Source organism: Pleurodeles waltl, chromosome 11, assembly GCF_031143425.1.
Source record: "Pleurodeles waltl isolate 20211129_DDA chromosome 11, aPleWal1.hap1.20221129, whole genome shotgun sequence".
In the NCBI taxonomy this organism is placed as follows: Eukaryota; Metazoa; Chordata; class Amphibia; order Caudata; family Salamandridae; genus Pleurodeles; species Pleurodeles waltl.
Window position 1 is genome coordinate 158906576 of NC_090450.1, and position 12963 is coordinate 158919538.

General features: G+C 40.3%; 1 protein-coding gene across 1 annotated transcript in view; it reads right to left on the minus strand.

Annotated features, from left to right (window-relative positions):
• Positions 1-711: 711 nt before the first annotated feature.
• The window catches only part of P2RY1 (purinergic receptor P2Y1), a 218230-nt gene continuing 205978 nt past the window's right edge, over positions 712-12963 (minus strand). Inside the window, exon 3 of the mRNA XM_069213323.1 lies at positions 712-1328. The gene's annotated coding sequence lies outside the window, so the exon portion shown is untranslated. The remainder of the gene's footprint in view (positions 1329-12963) is intronic.

A 12963-nucleotide genomic window follows, 5' to 3' on the forward strand; every position in this document is an offset into this window, starting at 1 on the left:
TTAACCTCAGGGCCAATAAGGTGGATAGTGAGAATAGATAGAAATGAATCTTGAGCTGGGTAGCAAAGGTTTACCCAGCTGAAAAAAGCCCATTTGGGAAATATTGTGGGTAATGTGAAGTAATATTTACCTACTTCCTATTAAGTCTCTTATTCTAAGCTAAATAATGTATTGTCATGATTAGTAGTTCTATGTATGATTATTTATTATATGATAAACAAGTTTTTACAATTACATGTATGGTGGAAATGTAATACTCTTTTGGAAAAGACGTGCTTAAGATGGCCGCCACAAAAACCATGAACGTCCTGATTTGGTTGGTCCTTTTTCAATTTTGATGGATGTTTTTTTATAAGGAAGTGGGATTGTTCAGACTGTAACCATGAGAAAGGTCCCATTGGAATCAAGAGGCCTAGGTTTCACTCAGCGAAATAAAGATTTTTGTATAACCATTGGAGCCAGGAGTGGAGCTCCATTTTGAAAACAGTTGCGCTGGCTATCAAGCCATAGCGAGCACAAGCGAAGTTCAGGCTGCACGGCATCACTTCTGACAGAACTTTGATATATATGTATATATAAATCCAAATGCTTGATAATAGAACTCGATCGGCCCCAGAGGGATGGTGCGAGAACCGGCACGAGCAAGCCGGTAATCCAGTAATAAAATACAAAACAAAGACAAACAAGTACCGCTCGCACACTCAGGAAGCAAGGTGAAGCAAAATTCATTTAATCCAAACATAACGCGTTTCGGCTGACACAGCAGCCTTGGTCACGTGATAATTACCACCATTAAGCCTTTACTAAATACTATCCCTTCATAGACATAGAAATGAGACAGAAAAAACAAGAACTCAAATAAAACCCACACAGCACAACCCCAATGCATGTACAGAATTAATATTTGAAAATAGTTGGTCTAGTCTATATTATTGAATCAACCCAGATGTATAAATATTGAAATACATTGTACTCAAGGAAAGAAAAGAGAGAAAACAGTGTCACATAATAAAGTTAATTTTCCACCGGATCATCATATAAGTAAATAATATTATTTTAAGCCCAAATGGAAATAAAAAACAAGTAATGGAAAAATATACACTGTAAATCTACATTTCTAACCAAGATGGCTCCAAGGATACTTCACATAAATTTACAATTCCTATTAACAATCAAATCACCTAAGACAGATCAACTACACCAATATATTTAAAATTCATTTTCTTATCTGTAAATCTGCAAAAGGGTCACCCAACAGTAACGTGAAAAATATATAGAGAGAGCGATGGCAAGCAGAATTCAGTAGTTTTCCATCCGACCCATTATATCTGAAAAATATATATAAATAAAATAAAAGAATTATTAAATAAGTGACCACCACATAACTGTGAATCTAATCAACATCTAAGTAAAAAATGTCATAATTAGTTCTATTATATATGCTAAAACCTACTATTTACATACTCCAATGGATTCCAACAATTACATTAGTAATCAATTCACACTACCCTAACAGAGCTTCCAATATCTCGTTAATTGTCATATAAGTAAGTATTCAATTCTTCCCCCATATTCAATCATTTCGGAGTCTTGGTCTCTAAATCTAGAATGTATTTCGACTCTTTTTTCCTCAATGTCAATTCTCTGTTACCTCCTCTATGATGTGGAGGAACATGTTCAATACCAAAATAGGATAACTGGGTACAATCAGAATTGTTTTCATCCTTTAAGTGCCTTGCTACCGGATAATGCTCGTCCGCAGATGTAATCGCACGCATATGTTCCAAAATACGTTTTTTAACACTATGGGCCTGATTACAACTTTGGAGGAGGTGTTAATCCATCCCAAATGTGACGGATATACCACCAGCCGTATTACGAGTTCCATAGGATATAATGGACTCGTAATACGGCTGGTGGTATATCCGTCACTTTTGGGACGGATTAACACCTTCCTCCAAAGTTGTAATCAGGCCCTATGTTTGGTACTACCAACATACCATCTTAGACATGGGCATTCTAGTATGTAGATCACAAATGGGGTACTGCAAGTTATGAATTGATTAATTTGCCTAACTTTCCCAGGTTTGCATACAGCATATTGCTTCTGCATGACACTATTACGACATGCCTTACAATGTCCACACGGAAAGAAACCCTGTAAGTTATGTTGTCTCAATTGAGGAATAGTAGTAATATCATTAGATCTTAACATATCATGTAAACTACGTCCTCTTCTATAGGTGATCTGCGGTCTTTTCTGTATTAAACCCCCAATAACAGGGTCACTCTTCAAGATCTTCCAATTCCTCAAAATAATATTGTTAATCTGTCTCATATCCTCATTATATATCATAATAAGTCTAGTCCCATCATTATCATCTGTCTGTTGTTTGCTAATGTTGTCAAATAGGATATCAGTTCTTTTTATCCCCTTGATTTTGTCAATTGCTTTTTTGATCACCCAATCGGGATATCCCCGTTGTTTAAATCTCTTAGGGCCATATGTACAAACACTTTTTCCCATGACACAGAATGGTGAAAAACCTTTGCTACATCTGGCCCTTAATCATCTCTCTTTGCTGAATTTCATAGGCTTCATCAGTACTATTGACTCTTTTAGCTCTTAGCAGTTCTCCATAGGGGATACTCCATTTTAAATTCAGTAGTACTGATGGGACTAGACTTATTATGACATATAATGAGGATACGAGACAGATTAACAATATTATTTCGTAGATTTTAAGATAGTATTGGGGTTGAGCTTCTCTAATGTGGCATGCTGAACAGGTTTCTTTAATGTACTCATGAAATGTTCAACAAGGCTGTTAGCCTATGTCCAAAGGGATGTGCTTTTCTGATGCTTCACACTTAGTAGATTGAGGAAGTCTCTGAATTCTCTGCTATTAAAAGGTGGGCCATTGTCAGTTTTCAAAATCATAGGAATGCCCCATGTCACAAAGATACCATCTAATATTTCGGCACCTCTGTAGTGAGTGATAGGCAAGAGATCTCAACTAAGGGAAAGTAAGAGTATTCATCCATAATCACCATAAAAAAAGTCAACATAAATTCTTTCCCAGGAATGCTTGGGCACCTCTGACATGTTCAAAGGGTGTGGAGTCGTTTTTGGTGACAGGCACTTACATAGATGGCAGGTTTTTAATTATTTTTCAACTCGTTCATCCAGATTAGGAAACCAGGCTCTTTTACAGAGAGCTCGTTTAGTGGCAATGATTCTACTATATCCATGATAAGCCACTTCAAACATTTGCTGTGCAAACACTCCAGAATGACAATTTATGAACCGCTCTAGATAGTTCCTTCTTGTATCACTGACAGTTTATCTTTAACATTTTTATATTTCTGATATTTGCTGTCACTGGTAAGAGGTTAAGTATGTTGATTCCATGACTGATGTGTAATAATGTCTTTCAACCTCAGCATATCACTGTCTTGACTCATGGCAGTGACAATTTGTTTCAACAAAATTGCAGCTTGTTCAATTTGTGTTCAATGTGTTCAATTTTACAATGAAATATATGTTCGCTTCAGCAGTGTTAGATGGGTACATGGACATTGTATAGGCACTCTTGAAAAGTAGTCTGCAGGGTTTTGATCTTTCCCTTGCCAATGCACAGTTGTGTTGTTGTACTCTTACAAACGTAAACCCCATTGTTCAATTTGCAAATGCATCTTGGCTTTTGGGTTGCCAAATATAGGCATTAATGCTTGGTGATGTGTCACAAGCGTGAACGGTTTTCCATACAGGAATACATGGAAATGTTCACAAGCCCACACTAGAGCCAAACTTTCTTTTTCTGGCTGTCAATAAGCATGTTCAGTCTGAGACAAGCTTTTACTTGCATAAGCCACGATATGACTTTGAGCATTTGGCTGTCCCCTGTGTTGTGCAAATATAGCGTCTGATCCGAATGGGCTACCACCAACAACAACTTCAGTATATAGCTTTGGATCAAAGTATGCCATTTCAGTAGCATTTTCAATAGCCTGCTTGATTCTCTTTAAACTCTGTTCACATCCATGTGACCAGTGAAATGAAGCATTCTTTTTCATCAACTCTATCAGTGGAGCACTCACAGTGGCAAAGTCTTGTATATACTGTCAACAGTAACTGGCCATGCCGGGGAATGAACCCAACATGGAAACATTTTCTGGGGGACTGGCAGTTGACAATGCTTGCACCTCAGCTGGGTCAGGTGTCAAGACCCATTCAGAAAAGATATGGCCAAAGCACTTTAATTTTGTCTTAGTGAATTCACATTTCTCAGCTTTTAGCATTAAACCAGCATCAACAAGCAAACAACACACTTGCTGTAAAGCTCTGTCATGTTCCTTTTCTGTATCTCCGAAAACCAATATGTCATTGCTATAATTAAAAGCATTTACAACAGGTTGTATGATGCATCTAATGCCATCTTTAAAAATCTCACCAAAACCTAGTTTCTTGTATCGAAACAGACCAATATGTATAGAAAAGGATGTAATGTGTCTGCAATTCTCCTTGAGTTCCAATTGGTGATATCCCCTGTTTAAATCAATGTGAGAGAAGACTTTCACACTGTTCAAATGTGTTATCATATCAGTAACGTGTAGACCTGGATTTGGTTCTCTTTCAATTGCCTTGCTCACTTGACGCATATCCACACAGATGCGTACTGCTCCTTCACTGTCCTTTTTGGGCACTACCCCTATGGGAGAAACCCATGGCATCAAACCAGCAGAACGTTTAATGATATCATGCTTAAGTAATGATTCATGTTCCTTTTCAACAGCTTCCTATAAATAAAAAGAAATTATTCTGTGTCTCTGAGCAACAGGTCAAACATCTTCATTGATATGCAATTGTACTTTCATAGTCTTATTTCCCTAACCCATTAAATATTTAAGGAAACTGAATTCCTATTACGTGATGAGCATTTATATTGTAATTCACCAATATCAGTCCCATATCAGCAGCCATGCTGAAAGTGAGTAAACAGGCACTTGGTGTTGTACCTAGAAGTATGTGAATGATGCTTGCACTTTTGTGTTCATCTGTTTCATCACTGCTACAAATGAGCCTTTACTTTACACCGGCATAGATTCAGCCCACGTGTTCATTTGTGTTTTCGATGGCATCAGTCCCGGTAAAGGAGACAGTTCTTTGTATTTCTCCTCAGCCATAATATTTATTGACACATCACTGTCAATGATGAAAGCTTTTGCACAACTATTTGGTTTCATCATAATCTTTAGACAATATTTGAATGACTTGGATGCTTTCTCATGTTGACTTTTCTTTGACTGGTATATCTCTTCGTATGCAGGCAGTCCAACATGTGCACATTTCTCTGAGGTAAACACTGACATTGTGCAATCATTATCATCACTTTGACTTGATACTGACACTGAGGATCTTTTCAACGATGATTTAAATGACGATCGACTTTGCTTAGTGTTGATTTGTCTCAACTGATGTGGTCACTTGGCCTGTGGGTGCACATTAAACATTGCTTCTGGAACATTCGGTCAGCCATTTTGCCTTCTCACTGTGACGTACTTACTTTTTCCTTCGCCTTCCAGGCATCCATCAATAACTCTGAAACATATTGCTTCTTCATCACTAAATTAATTGAATCTGCAGTATTTAATGAGTGTACCCACACTCTCAACAAATTAATCTATGGTTTCACAAACTCTTTGTCATTATTGACTGAAAATATACCTTTTGTAATCTACATTCCACACTGGACTGAACTTAAGGTTAAAAACTTCTTTGAGTTGACAGTATGTAACTTCATCAGCTTGCATCATTTTCTTTATGCCTTCTTTCACACCATCACCAGCAGGATTTTTGAGGTACTTGATAATATTTTTGTTATCTGTTTCTTCCAGCGCATCAATTGAACCATCAAATGTTTATATCCAAGCAGACCATCTGTCGCAAATATTTAGCTTTTTGGCACTATCAACAGGTGGTGGGGGTTTCAGGAGGGCAGCAGCACTGTAACTGTTCAAAGGATTGGCTGACACTGCGACTGGAGCTCTCTTTAGCTGCACCTGTTGGTCTTGGTAAATTGGTTAATACATACTACATCTGAGGCCCCGTAATGTGCTGGCCTCTGTATTGTCTTTGACATTCTGTGCAACGGTAGCTCCGTTCTTGGTCTCCATTGGAGTCCTTCACTTTCTGGAGACTTCTGGAGTTTTGCTGCTTCAAGTTTTGGACAGCTCCATCAGCATAACCCCTGTGCTTCTTTTTGGACCTCTGTCAGGAATAAGGCTGTGCGCGGTCCAGGTCCCACCCAAAACTCCGCTGCGCAGATTTGCGGCACTTTATGCGCACCTCTTGTCATCCCCGCTTGTTCCAAAAGTGGCTATCAGCGTCGTCTGCCCTGTGGTAAAGCTCATGTTGCTTCGGGTTCAGGACATTGATGGTCAAGATGCACTTATCAGTGCTATCCTATGAAGGGACTACAACTCCCATGTTTTTAGAGGCAGCAGCCATCTTGGGAAGTGGCAGGCCTATAAAGCCCAGCCACACCCAAGCACGTTGCTCACTATTTTGAAGACTTCGATGCAGTCAGACCTCTTGGGGGTTTCTCTGGAGAAGAGCCGAGTTCCTGAATGGCAGAGTGTCATCCAACCAAAGTATCCTTGTTTCCATGGTGCATTAAAAAATGAGTAGGTCGTACTCGTAGCGGTAAGGCCTTGCTGAATCCAAGTTTGAAAGAAGTAAAGCGTAAAGAGCAAAGTGTTTCAGGCCACACTGGTAAAGCACCCCGGGAACGACATTTAAAGTGCTTCAGTTCACAGGAAGTAAAGCGCCCTTTGCACAGCAATCAAAGCGCTTCAGTTCACAGGAGTAAAGTGCACTTGGAATGGTATTCAAAGCGCTTCAGTTCACAGGAGTAAAGCGCACTTGGCACAGCATTCAAAGCGCTTCAGTTCACAGGAGTAAAGCTCCCTTAGCACAGCACTCAAAGCGCTTCAGTTCACAGGAGTGAAGTGCCCTTGGCACATCATTCAAAGCGCTTCAGTTCACTGGAAGTAAAGCGCCCTTCGCACAGCAATTAAAAGGCTTCAGTTCATAGGAGTAAAGTGCTCTTGGCATGGTATTCAAAGCGCTTCAGTTCACAGGAGTAAAGCGCACTTGGCACAGCATTCAAAGCGCTTCAGTTCACAGGAGTAAAGCTCCCTTGGCACAGCACTCAAATCGCTTCAGTTCACAGGAGTGAAGTGCCCTTGGCACAGCATTCAAAGCGCTTCAGTTCATAGGAATAAAGCGCCCTTGGCACTGCATTCAAAGCAATTCAGTTCACAGGAGTAAATCGCCCTTGGCACGGCAATCAAAGCGCTTCAGTTCACATGAATAAAGCACCCTTGGTCCAATAATCAAGGCGCTTCAGTTTACACGAGTAAAACTTTCAGGCCTAAGAGGCAAATGTGAAAAGATTTCAAAGATAAGCAAGTCATAGTTTCATTGATTTTGGAAGCTTAATATGTGAGATACATATTTAAGTCTTTGATGATATGTGAGATACATATTTAATTCTTTGCAAATTTCTAGACTGAGACCAAACGTTTTATGTTTATGAATGCATGGTAGTTGCATGACTGATGTTCAGAGTATGTCCAAGGTCCAAGCTCTTGCCTTCTCAAGGTTCAGAGGTCTCAGTTCGTCCTTGTTCCATGACTCAGAGAAGGGCCACGCCCAGCTTTGTTTAATGCTCATGACATCCTGAAGTATCATGATTTTACTAATTGTTCTTGTTCCATGATTCAGAGAAGGGCCACGCCAGTTTTGCTTAATGCTCATGACATCCTGAAGTATCATGATTCTACCAATTGTTCTTGTTCCATGATTCAGAGAAGGGCCACGCCCAGTTTTGTCTAATGCTCATGACATCATGATTCTACCAACACTTGCATCCACGGAGACACCTTTATCTATTCCACAAGGATCTCAACACTTGCATTCACGGAGACGCCTTTGTCTATTCCATAAGGGTCTCAACTCTTCCATCCACAGAGACGCCTTTGTCTATTCCATAAGGGTCTCAACACTTGCATTCACGGAGATGCCTTTGTCTATTCCATAAGGGTCTCAACTCTTGCACCCACGGAGACGCCTTTGTCTATTCCATAAGGGTCTCAACTCTTGCATTCACTGAGACGCCTTTGTCTATTCCATAAGGGTCTCAACTCTTGCACCAACGGAGACGCCTTTGTCTATTCCAAAGGAGGCTCAACTCTTGCACCCACGGAGATGCCTTTGTCTGTTTCATAAGGGTCTCAACTCTTGGATTCACGGAGACGCCTTTGTCTATTCCATAAGGGTCTCAACTCTTGCATCCACGGAGATGCCTTTGTCTATTCCATAAGGGTCTCAACACTTGCATTCACGGAGATGCCTTTGTCTATTCCATAAGGGTCTCAACACTTGCATTCACGGAGACGCCTTTGCCTATTCCATAAGGGTCTCAACACTTGCATCCACCGAGACGCCTTTGTCTATTCCATAAGGGTCTCAACACTTGCACCCACGGAGATGCCTTTGTCTATTCCATAAGGGTCTCAACACTTGCATCCACTAAGACGCCTCTGTTTATTCCATAAGGGTCTCAACACTTGCATTCACAGAGAAGCCTTTGTTTAAATGTATAATTGAATGTTAATGCTGTTATGAACAATTATATACATACATGCTTAACCATCTTTCCTTTTCAGAACTCTCTCCCTGCTATTCCCTACCCTAATTCCCTTCCCCCCGACTAGCTTCACCATAACTCTGTGCTATAATAGCTCTCTGAGTTGGTGACGCCGGAAGGTGGGCCTGTTGTTCGGCGACGTGCAGATCCCGAGGAAAGGACACTGTGGCAACCTCCTTATCCACCACTGAGGTTGGACAGTTTTTTCTTATGAGGCTTAGGTAAGTGTAGCTACAGTATGCTGTTGCACAGGTTCTCATAATCCTAATGAGACTACTGGATTCAGGCAGCAGAATCACTTGTACTGTGGGGACTGAGTCTGATCCTGTACCATGTGACACCTGTCGGCCTAATCCGGGTTTTTTTCCAGCTAACTAGCAGTGCCTCATCTCCACCCAAGAGCAGGGATGATTGGGGCAACCAGGCGCATGACATACATGACTCCTTAGGGGAATCGTGGTCACTCAGATCTCATCTGTTTCTTTCAGTTTTATTAGTCTCACGAATGCAAGGACAATCAGAGGCAGAGTAAAGTTCAATAAGGTTTTATTGAAGTAACTGCATCTTAGATAATAAAGCATGTATTGCAATAACTAGGACGTTGAAGCACAATATGATTAAAATTGTGACAAGGAGAGTAAAACACAAGAATAACACTACCATACTGTCACTAAGGTTTGTAGGGATAGTCCCTACCTAAGCTAAGGTAGAGCACAGCAAGTTGAGCTCTAATTCTCCCCTTCAGGAACCCCCAGGAAGACATCATCCCTTATACCCGAGCAAGAGACCTGTAGTCTACATAAGCAGCTGTAGCGAAGCGATCAGCAATCAGCACTCAGTCATGGTCATCTGGCTCGAATCTCCCTCTAACGTACATGGGTCAAAGTAGAGTTTTTATGATATAAAACATCTAATGTTCCAGGAAAGGATCGTCACGTAAGAGTGTGTATGTTTCTGTGAACACTGGAGACAAAGAGTACCACTTTTGCCGGCAACCTATCTTACAGCAGCCTTGAGAAAAGCACAGAGTGAAAGAAATATCTTGTTTAAGAAAGCAGTGCTGACCTAAGTGAAGAACAGCTAGATAGAGAAAAATAAAACAAGACCACAAATGTGGCTAATGTTAACATAATATAACAAAGCTAAATAAAACATATCTAGGTTAAAGAGCACTGCAGAAGGCCTAGTTTGCTATACAAATGGCTACACAACACCCTTCCCTTTCCGGTTCAAAGGTGGTTCAAAGCCTAATTTAATATATAAAAGCTACTAAAATTCATCTTAAAGCATAGGTATATGGGAATATCAATGATGGCAAGTTAAAAGACACTTGAACAGGTATGAAAAGGGCAATTTAAAATATTAACTATGGCATAGAGAAAGCCGAATTTCAAACATCAGAGTCAGTTTTAAAGTTGCTAATTTAATCTGTGATAATTGAAGATAAGAAATCTTCCACTTTGGCAGGTAGCAAAGTAGGAAGTTCTTCACCAAAGAGCATTTGTGTTCCAAAGCCTGAGCTCCAGCCGAGGAAGCAGCATTCTTTGTTGTGCCCAGCAGTGAGTGTAGAGCTGCTTGATGCACAAAGGGCAACTCATAAACAACTTCCCGTAGCAAATGCACCCACAACGCACATGTCTGGTAATGAGCCCTCAGCAAAAACATCAACAGATCAGCGTCCAATGAAAGCAAGCGCTGCGTAGAAAGACAAACTTTCAGTGCCCATTCAAAAGGGCACCAGAGGCACCAAAACACGGGCGGCACACAATGCTAAACCAGTCTGAATGACCGAGACCAGTCACAGTCCAATCGCTCCAGGAGTGGTGCTCCAAAGTACCGCATCATGCGTTCACGACAAAGCTGTACTGTTGTAACAGGACAGCCATTGAGCAGAAAAAGTAGCAACAGCAAAACGCCACCTATTATAGCCAAAGTTATCGGAAATCCCCCCCAAAATACTGGAGAATATTGAGTGGATGGCTAAAGGTATTAAGCCAAATATAGAGGAGAAGGTGTGAACGAAACCAGAACCAACAGCTTTAAAGAAATGTGGGATTTCAGTAGTACTGGACGCATTAAATATCAGTCCCACAAGTTCACCAAAGTGTCTCGGAAAGTTAGTACTTAAAAGAAACTGTATCTCTGCGGATGACCTCACAACCTGAAGCGCATAGGTCTTGTGTGCAGATGTAAGCGCCATATGTTTTGGAAACAATAAAGCCTTGAGCCTGCTCAAATTGTCAAAATTCACATTTGAAGTAGCGATATGGGGCCAAATCTGAGCTAATTCCCTCTGTCATGTAGGAGGAAAAAGTACATTCCCGCAGCATGTAACAATTTTGGAGACCGAAACGACATAAACTATTCCGGCTCGCATCCCACAGCAGCTCTCACTATTAAGGAGCACATAGCTGCCATTCAAGAGCACCTAGAAAACAGGTCTAATCAAGGGGACTGGGACTCCTTTCAGATAACAAGCCAAGTTTGCTGCCGTAGCGTTACATGCCCCGTGCAAGGACAGCTGTTTACAAACCATCGAATGGCTGACAGAAGTCGTGCATTCACTACCGCTAAGAAAGACCTCTTTCATGCCACTGAGACGTTTGTACGAGAAGAGTAGCTCCCACACCTTGTGTATGTAACTATCTCCTAGCCTTTCATATCTGCCCACTGGAATGTGTTTTAAGCAGGATGTGAATTGAAGTGTTGAAATAGGCAGATTGATGACCCTGTGTATTAACCACTCAGCAGACAGTATTTCATCCACAGTGAAAGGCAATTTTTCTAATTTTTCAATATTTAACATGACATAAGTCGCTTCCATCTTAGCCATTAGTTGTTGCATTAAATTAAATGTAGAAAATATGTCCCTCGCGCTAACGTGTTGCCAGGGAACTCGTCCTGCTTTCAGTGTCTGTAGTGTAGTATCTAACTGCATAACGGATCTTAGTTGACTCTGTCCATGGTGTAAGGAGGACATGTTGCTTGGTACTATGTCTATTGCGGAAGAAACAATGTTGTTTAAGGTGTATATCCAGTCAGACAGGGTATTAATTCCATTATCTACAACAGCTAATGCCTTCTGTAAATTTTCCTGGTCTATTTGGCTTAACCGGGCAGCAGCTTCTTGTTGAGAAGGCTTCAAAATTCATTATAGACTACATATAAGAAGCACTTGCTGTGTTGTTTTCTGGGGCCTAACAGGAAATCCTGTAAGTCAGTATTATAAGACAGGAACCTAAGGTGTTCTTTAACAGCATCTAGTGAGAAACTCTTCAACCATTGCTGGCATAGTTTCCCTACACTGTATGTTGTCACTATATCCGCGTGTTCAGACGACACATAGCGAGGGTCAGGCCTACTTGCTTTAAAACACCCTGTGGAGTTTACAAAACGTTAGAGACATCCATTGATATCTATTTCCCAAACTAACCACCCACCAGGACATGAAAGTAAAGCATTAAATGTGCCATTTTGGACCCATTCATCGAGCTGATCTTCTGCTGCATTGATGAATTTTTGTCATTTGTAAAAGTTTGCTTGGGCAGGTATACTGGGCACGTTCAAATCCTTAATTTTTGCTAAGCCTAAAAAACTTGTCGGTTGTACAGTTTCATTAAAAAAATTAATTTGAACAGGTATCAGGCATGCCCTAAGTAAAGCTTCCTTTCCCCTTATTTGACATTTTTTTGTTCCCCACACACTTTTTAAATCAATTGACTTCAACCAATATTCATAGCCTTCTATAGCCAACTAGGAAGCAAAGGAATCCGAATAAATGAATTTTGTATCTGTCAATAATACATGTAAATTTTCCATAAATGGCAATTTAAAATAATATGACTCAGCAATTTTACTTCGTGCCCTGAAAAGTATGTACATTTTCCGTAATACACTTTAGAACTTCTTTCTGGAGGAGTTGGACAATGTTTCCATTGTGTGTAATTAAAAATAGTTTTTGGGGTGCTTGCTCTGTGAATGAAACAGTGTCCATAATAATTATAGCAGAACATGTCTCCATAGTTTTTTTTGGATTGATAAACATCCTCACTTTCGAATACAGTAAATAACTGCAACTCAGTCATCATAGAATCAACTGTTTTCACATCCCTTTCATCAGAAAAAACTCCAGGTATTATTACATCATTCATAGAAAGCTCAAACAGATATGGTATTTGAATGACCTCCGTTGGGCCATATATATCAAATGTGACTTTATGCCAAACAATCCCATCAGGAATTGGGATAG